The following is a 10000-nucleotide window of genomic DNA, read 5'->3' as shown; positions in this document are numbered from 1 at the left end:
GTCTGTCTGTGTACATTTCCCTACGCAATACCTCTGTCAATTTTTAGTCTATAGACTCGAAATTTGAAATACCGGGTACTGAGATTTGGGAAAATCGATGTGACGGGTGTACGCCAGAAATTTGGCTGTTAAGGGGTCAAATTTCAACGATTTGACCTTTAAGAACTCTACCAAACTCCTCCGACAATTTTGGGTCTAGACACTTGAAATTTTAGATATAGGTTCCTTGAACCTGGATCTAACTTAATAAAGTGATTTGAGCCCGAAACAATAAATTTTAAGGGGTCATAATAGGGGTCAAATTAAAAAAAAATGTACTCTTTTTTTTTTTTGCTCAGCATACACCTCCAAACATCCGGGCAACGCCGGGCTGAAATGCTAGTATATATATATATATATATATATATATATATATATATATATATATATATATATCAAATATATATATATATTTATTTGATATATATATATATATATTTGATATATATATATATATGTATGTATATCATATATATATATATATATATATATATATATATATATATATATATATATATATATATATATATCAAATATATATATATCACATATATATACAGGGTGTCCACAAAGTCTGGCTATATTATGTAGTCAGACTTTGTGGAAGCATCTAGATTATGTAGCCAGACTTTGTGGGCACCCTGTATATATATGTGTGTGTGTGTGTGTGTGTGTGTGTGTGTGTGTGTGTGTGTGTGTGTGTATACAGGGTGCCCAAAAAGTCTGACTACATAATCTACAGGATGCTTCCATAAAATCTGGCTACATAATGTAGCCAGGCTTTGTGGACACCCTGAATATATATATATATATATATATATATATATATATATATATATATATATATATATATATATATATATATATATATATATATAAGGGAGTGGTCACCAACAATTTGTATTTTTTAACATTATTTTATTATTCCGTGTCTTGGTTTTTCATTGAGAATTATGTTTGGATCACTGTAATAATGTTTTTAAGTCATTGAAATCGTTTTTACGCGCGTTTCAGACGTTCTGTGAAGCGTCCTCGTCAGAAATTAGTTTCAAATGTGTTGGAGATGTAAAAATGGCAATTTTCGTAGTTCATTTGAAGTGTTTCCAAGGGGTGGAGGCTTGTAAGTGTTTATTATTCATTGGCATGTTCAATTTTTATTACTCTTTTATTGGGCTTGTCAAGGCCGCTGACCTGGTTGTAGTCACTCTCTCTTTCTGCTTGTGTTTTTTTTCTTTTTCTTCTTTAGGGTGGGGTGGGGTGTGTGTGTGTGTGTGTGTGTGTGTGTGTGTGTGTGTGTGTGTGTGTGTGTGTGTGTGCACACGCGTGTGTGTGCGTGTGTGTGTGTGTGTGTGTTTGCTTTTATTGGTTTGAGAATGTTTATACTGTTTTATAGTATTATGAGGTTATTTTCTTCTTAGGAAGGTGACTGTGATCCGAGGTCGTTACTAATGTGTATGTGTGAGGAGGGGGGGACTAGCTCTTCTGAAACAAGGGTAGGGGTGCTTTCATTCTATTTTGATATTTATTTTTTGGATTCTTGGATTTTAGCATTGTGATTTTTCGTTTTAGTCTTTTCGGGTATTCCTTATATTATGTTTGTTTAGAAAGAGGGGCGTATTTAAAATATGTATAGGAGATTTTTTAATGTTTCTATTTATTTGTCTCCCCATGTGGGTATGGCCAGACCCAGGATCGGTTCCTAGTGTGGAGGAGATTTTGTTCCCCAGAGGGGGGGGGCAATTGGAGGGGTATAGGTATGGGAGGGGGATGATAGAAGGGATGATAGTTGTTTCAGTCATGAGGGGGTTCTCCTCCACTGACTGAGGAGGGAGCGAGGTGTTGGAACAGATATTATACTATGGTTCTAGGTGTTTCCTAGTGTTGTTGGTTTCGAGGTTAAGTAGGGTTGGTATTGTTCAGTGTGTTGTATTAGAGATAGGGGTGTTATGTCTGTGTGTGGTTGTATGCGCGCACGTGTGTGTGTTTTAATGTGTCGGTTCTGATTTATGTGTGGGTGTGTATATATGTATGTGTATGGATGTGCATGCGAGTGTACCTTGCATTTCATGTTTTTATGTGATGATATTAGGCTCTGTTCAGTTCAGAAGTGAATCTGGCGATGAAGTTTTTTTCCTGTGTAAGTAAATAAAAATAATTGTCTGTTTGGAAGATTGGCATTATTTTGAAGCTGTTTCCACTGCATGTGTGTACGTGTTTTGAAACATAGAGGTGTCTGTTATCTGCAATTTTGATGTTGCTCTTATGTAAGGCCACTCTATTGCTGAAATTTTTGGTGGCGCCTATGTAGGATTTGTTGCATGTTGTGCATCTTAGTGCATATACTACATTTCTGGGTTGTTGTTGCTGTGTGTAGAGACTATGCTAAAATTTGTTTTTGGTTGTGTTCTTTTGGGGTTCTTAGTTGGTCTATTGGAATTTTTTCAGCCAGTTCAATACCTTTCTGCAGTGTTATTTGTAGTTCATTCAGTCTAGTTGAACGGAGGTGTCTGTCTGTTACTATAGTGCAGACTCTACGTGCTAGGGAGTAGGGTATTGATTTTAGACAGTTTTTAGGATGGTGGCTTTTGAAGTGGAGGTATTGTTGAGTGTCTGTGGGTTTGTGGTAGATGTCTGTGATTATGTTGTTGTTTTTTATTGTTACTAGGATGTCTAGGAAAGGTAGTTCTGTGGGGCTTTGTTCTAGTGTGAAGTTTATTTTTGGGTCTAGATTTTGTAGCAAAGTATGGAGTTCTTTGATATCCCCCCATGAGGTTCTCCAGAGGATAAAGCAGTCGTCTAGGTATCTTTTCCAAGATTTTATGAAGAGAGTTTTTATATTGTGCCCGTACTTTTGCTCTATCCTTTCATAAAGGGTATCTTCTAGGAAGGCGAGTGTAAGGGTGGCATGTGTCGGTGCCATTTTGGTACCCATTGCTGTGCCTAGTATTTGGATGTAGTTGTCTTTATTGAATTGGAACGAGTTGTTATTGAGGATTATGTCGATGCTATCAATCACGAATTGTTTATTGAATCTGGGGTGTAAAGTCTGTGTATGTTTGTCAATCCAATATGCGATAGCTTCTTTTCCTAGATTGTGTGGGATATTGCTATATAGGCTGCTAACATCGAATGTGGCTAGTATAGTCCCATCGTCTACTGTTTGTGGTAGGGAGCTAAGGAAGTGTGTGTTATCTCTTACAAAACTTCTGACTAGATTGGTGAAGGGCTGTAATAGTATATCTATTAGGTTGCTAAGTCTGCTTGTTGGGCATGATGGTCCTGCTACTATGGGTCTGAATGTGAGGTCGTTGGGGTTTGGGGTGCTTATGTATTCCGACTTTTGTATGTTGATGGCATGTCTTACCTGGTTAGATTTGTGTATTTTGGGTAACCCATAGAAGATGTTTGTTTTTGTTGTGAAGTTTGTAAGGAAGTCTTTTTCTTTTTTAGTTAATGTACTATTGTATGTTGTGCAGAGTTTTGTTATTTTAGATATGGTTGTGCCGTCTATGTTAGAACTAATTGGTTTGTAATAATTTTCGTTCCCTAGTGATTCTGAAGTTTTTGTTTTATAGAAGTTCTTATTCATTATAACTACTGCACTACCTTTGCCTGCTTCCTTTATAACTAAGTTGTTATTGTGTTGGATTTTTTTAAGTGCTTGATTTTGTTTTCGTGTTAGATTACTGGTGGGGTTTTCTTTTTGTTGGGGGTTGAGGTTTCAGAGCCTTTCAAAGAAGGTATTTAGTTCTTTTGTGTTGTTATGTTTGTTGGGGAAGTATGTTGATTTGTTTTTTTACTAGAGAGTCGTCTGTTGTGTTATCACTGTCGTTAAGTATATCTATGAGTCTATAATATATATATATATATATTATAAGGTTAAATTAAAAGCCAAGAACAATGCGAGATTTTTTTATATAGAGTAAAATTAAATGAAAACAAAAGAAATAAATTTCTTTTTTTGTTGTTTGTTTTTTCTTTTCACACAAATTTTAACTCTAAACAACAGTAATTTTTTTCTGTTGTATTCAATGGTGTTATAAATCTCAATATATTTCAGACCTATTATTCCTTTTTCAAGCAAACTACAATCTACTTATATATATATATATATATATATATATATATATATATATATATATATATATATATATTTAAAGGAGATTAGAATAATAGTCTAAAGAGCTAAGTGTATTTTAATGTAATATGATAATATGAAGATATAAAAAGCACAACCAAACTAATAAATTCAAGACATGAGCTTCTATCATGTAATCATAAACGTTGGTTTAAATTTAATAAATATAAACCACCTTAAATCATTAAAAATTACTCATTAGTAAAAATAGATTTTTTTTTTTTAATAAATTAAGTTAGACCAATTACCGCCCTTAGACTCGTAAATCAAATAATAAATAAAGCCAATAACACATGACAATTATCTCCCCTTAAAAACTTGCAAAATAAATATTCTCTCTATAGATATTAACTGTAGCGTCTTTAAATCAAAATACGCTAACGGAAACAATTTACTGCACGAGCGTCGCCCTTTTAAAATTCATCATTCAATAAAATAAAAAGCTATAGCAAACATCTAAATGACTACTTTAAATACAGTTCCTGATTTCAAAAAAAGAAAAACTAAAAGGTAACTATATCTATATATTTTTAAATCAAATTTATTATGTAAATTCAAAAAAATATATATTTTTTCTACTCATTTCTATCTCTAACCTATACTAATTTTCTTATAAATTTTAAATCCAAACCTTTTACTTCAATTTTTCAGATTCATCTGCCTTACTTTTAATGCTAGGTTTATTTTTGGTGTCTTTTCAATTCAATAGAAATCCTCCTAAATTTGCTGATGAGGAGACCGTGCTTACCAAAAAAACTATGTATAATTGTTCTACGTGACTTCATGTATACCACAAATAAAAAGCACGGATTTCCGAAACGATCGTACAGATAATTGACTTTGTTGTTGTTCCTTCTTATGAAACTGATTTTTAATTTAACTAAAATTTGATTTTTAAATTTAAAAATTTTTTTTTAATTTTTAAATTATAAATCACATTACTTAATATATATATATATATATATATATATATATATATATATATATATATATATTCCTCGGATAAACAATGGCATTTTTTCACAAGAGAATATCTGAAGAAAGCAAAAATGCTCGAAACGCGTTATAAACATATAAACATCAATTATTTATGAATAATTTCACCAAAAGTTTTTCATAAGTTTTGGTTTTGGTTTCGATTATAGCTTATGGCACTCAAGTAATTTATTTTTCATAAATAATTCTATCAAGAATTTTTTAGAAGTTTTGGTTTCGGTTTCGATTATAGTTGAAGGAACTCAAGTTATATATATACATATATTTTTTCATAAGTTTTAGCTTCGGTTTTGATTCCAATTGATGCACCCAAGTCATATAGATATATATTTTTATTTTTGTAATCGCAACTTAAACGTAATTAAAGATTTAAAATTCCACAATCAGCATATAAGTTTTAAAAAACTATACAAAATCGTTAGAAACATAAACAGCTTTAATAGAATCTTCATAAAAACGGACAAAAACCATAATTTTTTATAAAATAGATAAACAAGAATATAACAAACTAATCACAGAAAACATTACAAAAAGAACTGGATACAAATAATACGACTACATAATAATGAAAGTAGACAAATCGCCGGAAAACTAAAAATCAGCGATGAAATTATTAAATTAAAACCTAGAGAAGCATACATCTTACTCAAAGACCAAAAATATGACTTTAATAATAATCCTAGCACTCATTTAACAAAACCAACTAAATAAGAAATAGGTAGAATTTGTAAAACAATACTTTTTAAAATTATTAAACAAATAAAACAAGATCTAGAATTAAACAAGTGGCCAAATACTGACGAAGCAATCACTTGGTATAAAAATATAGAAAACAAAATAAATGTACGTTTCTACAGTTCCACAGTTTGCCGATGCATATACCGATATATCCCACTGGAGAAATCCATATTATTAAAAAATGTAGAAAATCAGTTTTAATAAATAAGAATCACCAATGGATAAAAAAAAATGTCAAACTCGTTTGACCTTGCAATGGGCTCTTTAGACTGCAGAGGCATCAGATTTTGTGGGATTATTTTGAATACCCTCACAAGCATAATTGATACTACAGATACTGGCCTATATAAATATGATGGATTAGCCATAATAAAAGATTCTAACAAAGTCAAGGAAGAAAACTTTAAGAAAGTCATGCACAAGGAAATGAAAAACTAGATATACTAGTTAACAGAAAAAAACAAATTTCCTGGATGTCACGTTAAATTTAAATAAAAATACGTATGAACCCTACTTAAAAGATGGCGCTAATCCAATATGCATAAACCCTAAGTACAATCACCCCCATCAATTATAAAACAGATTCCTAACTCTATCGTAAGTAGACTCAGCAATAACTCAAAGGATGAAAATATATTTAACAGGTCAATCAACATTTACGACACAGCTTTAAAAAAATAGTAGGTACAAACATATGGATATTAAATATAAGCAACAAAACACAAATAACTATAATAAAATTAAAAATAAAAGAAAAAGAAATATAATCTGGTATACGCCGCCATACAATCAAATGTTAAAAACCAAACTTGGCAAGAAATTTCTAAACCTCATTGAAAAGCACTCCCGTGATGAATCCCTTACACAAAATATTCAATAAAAATGGCCTAAAGTTCTCCTACAGCTGTTGCGAAAATTAGAGGTGATAATTAAAGTACATAATATTAAATAAGAGCAATAAAATGAATAAAACAAATAAAGAAAGTGAACAATATGACAAAAAAAATAACAAAAAGGGCAAAAATGTAACTATTAGAATCAATAACTATTAGAACCAATAATAATAATAATAATAATAATAATAATAATAATAATAATAATAAACCCAAACAACAACCCCAATAGAAATAAAAATAAAAATATTAATAATGAATAAGATAAATGCAACTGTAGATACCGCACACTTTGCCCACTTCAAAATAAGTGTCTAACCAAAAGCATAGTTTACCAGGCCACAATATTTGCCAAGGAAAACCCGAATAACAAGAAATATTACGTAGGTATGATCTCTTTAAATTTCAAAACCAGACATTATAACCATAAAAGCACGTTAAATAACAAAAAAACACCGAATGAAAACAGCACTAGCAAACCAATACTGTGAACTGTAAGAAAATGGACGTTTGCCTATAGTTGAATGGAAAATAGTAAGGCAAGCAAGTACATGTAGGGACCTAGACAATTCCTTTAGATTATGCCTTGATGAGAAAGTCGCTATACTAAAGTTTAAAGAACCCTAACATCTAGTAAAATAAAAAGAAATAGCGAACAACTGTGTGTACAGGATCAACTTTACTTCAGGATAGCGATACATAAATAATTTTTAATTAATAATAACAATAGAAAATAAATAAATAAATAAAATAAAAATAAACATTTATAATCATATAATAAATAACTTTATAAATAACATAATATCCAAAATATAAACCAAAACGCAAAATAGCGTATCTAACTACACCTAGTTAAATGTAGGACAGCGTTCTATGCACAGCAGGATATAACTAGCACTTTCCCATAAAAACACACAAAGGGTAAGGGTGAACCTGAGGTCAATTGTACTTTTGTTCTTTAAGTGCTCGACCATTGGCTGATTAGGTTGGACGCGGTTCGGCTAAGAAGCTGATTGGGTAACTAGAAAGTTCAGTACCGTGTGTTTATATAAAAATGTACTGGGAGAATACCTTTTCCATAAGAGCCGGAGGGAACTCGGCGAATACTTGGTGGATGGCGGCGATCAGGCTGGCTTTGGTGCGGTAGGGGGTCATGTTGGTAATTTTGTCGACGTATGACCAAACGAAGTCGTGCAGCGGGTTCAGGTCGAGAGGGTCAGTAAGAAATGCCAAGCCTGGGTCTCTTTGGACTTGTGGACCGGCACCGAGTCCTGCTTCCCCATCCAAGGTCTGCCAGCAGCCTCTGATTGAACCAGGGAATCACCATACTCTTCAGCAGATCCATCTTTGGTGTTGACTTTCAGACCGACTTCGAAGATGTGAGGTAGCATAATGTGGCCCTCACTTGAAACCACACTAAAGACCATAACCGTGGGCCGCCTGATTCATTGAGCTGTGTCATCAAGCGTTGAACCGTCTGGATTTGCATCTTAGGGGCGCTTGTAATGTTTTTGTTTTTTTTTTTTACATGCAGGTCACCACTTATCAAGGCCTGGAAGCACCTCGGGGATAAGGGTTATTGCGTGTACAGTAATAAATGGGATAGTATCGTATTAATCGTTAGTATTGGAGATTTGATAAAGTATCTTACTTAAGGGGGGCGGTTCATCAGGAATTTGTTTATGTTGGACTTGGAGACATCCAAGTTGTAGTCAGGTGGGAAGCAGGAAAAGGGAAGAGAGTTCCACAGGCGTGCACTTCTAAGAAGGAAGCTTTGTTCATGGAATCTACGTTTTGATTTTGGCACAGATAAAGAATGGGGAAAATTAATGACAGTGGTTTCAGCTAGACGGGTGTTTATCGTGAAAGATTGGCGAGAAGGGCAGAGATTGAAGTTCAGACGAGAACTTGCCCTGGAAATAACGATAAAACCCAGACAGGCTTGCAACGTCTCTTCTGTGGGAGAGAGGTTGCAGGGAAGAGAAAAGGGCATCCCCCACGAAGCCACGAAGTCTATTTTGTACTCTGTCAAGGCAGGATAGGCTGTTTTTAGCAACTCCTGCCCGGATGTGGCAGCAGTACTCCATCCTTGGACGTACTTGGCTTTTATATGGATAGAGAATTGCATCAGCAGTGAGATATCTTCTGGAGCAGTAGAAGGATCCTACTATTTTTCCAGCGACCTTGGCAACAGACTTGATGCTCTATTGCAGTTCAAGAGTAAAAGTCAATACCAAAAGCTTGTCAAAACATGGAGCCTCCCCAAGACGAGAGCCATCCATTTCAATTGATACCAGATGAGGATCAGAGCGTTGATGATGTAAAGATAGAAGCTTGGTTTTAGATGCATTAAAAGTAACCAGCCATCTCTTCCCTCACTATACCACGCGCTCAAGATCAGAGGAGAGAGAATCAGAGAGAATTTTGTCATTTACGGCCTTTGATGTGTTGCCATAGATGGTCGTTTCATCACCATAGATATCAACGAATGATTTAAGTATGTATTTTGGGAGATCATTGATGTAGATCAGGAAGAGAGTTGGGCCCAGGATGGACCCCTGAGGGACTCCAGCAGTAATACTGTGGGCCTCTGATTTCTGCCCATCAACCACTATTCTTATGAGCCTATCAGAGAGAAATGATTTAATAATTGAGAAAACATTTCCAGTTATACTGTAACTGGAAATCTTGTGAAGTAGGCCTTTATGCCATACCTTATCGAAGGCCTTTGATATGTCAAGAGCAATTGCCCTAGAAAAGAAGCCTTGGTCGAGTAATTCACTAATCCTATGACATATAAATGTTAGCACAGCTGCTGTAGATCTAACAGAACGGAAACCATATTGCATGTCACTAAGAAGGTTATTTCTGCTGAGGTGGTTGACTACTTCTTTATTTAATATAAAGAATGGGGAAATTATTGACAGTGGTTTCAGCTAGACGTGAAAGATTGGCGAGAAGGGCAGAGATTGGAGCTCAGATGAGCACTTGCCATGGAAATAACAATAAAACAAAGAAAGGCTCGCAACGTATCTTCTGTGGGAGAGAGGTTGCAGGGAAGAGAAAATGGCATCCCCCCCACAACGCCACGAAGTCTATTTTGTACTCTGTCAAGGTAGGATAGGCTATTTTTAACAACTCCTGCCCGGATGTGGCAACAATACTTCATCCTTGGACGTACTTGGTTTTACATTAA

The sequence above is a fragment of the Euprymna scolopes genome, chromosome 39 (genome assembly GCF_053919585.1).
Source record: "Euprymna scolopes isolate OS-2025 chromosome 39, ASM5391958v1, whole genome shotgun sequence".
Taxonomy (NCBI): Eukaryota; Metazoa; Mollusca; class Cephalopoda; order Sepiida; family Sepiolidae; genus Euprymna; species Euprymna scolopes.
This window is presented reverse-complemented; position numbering follows the sequence as displayed.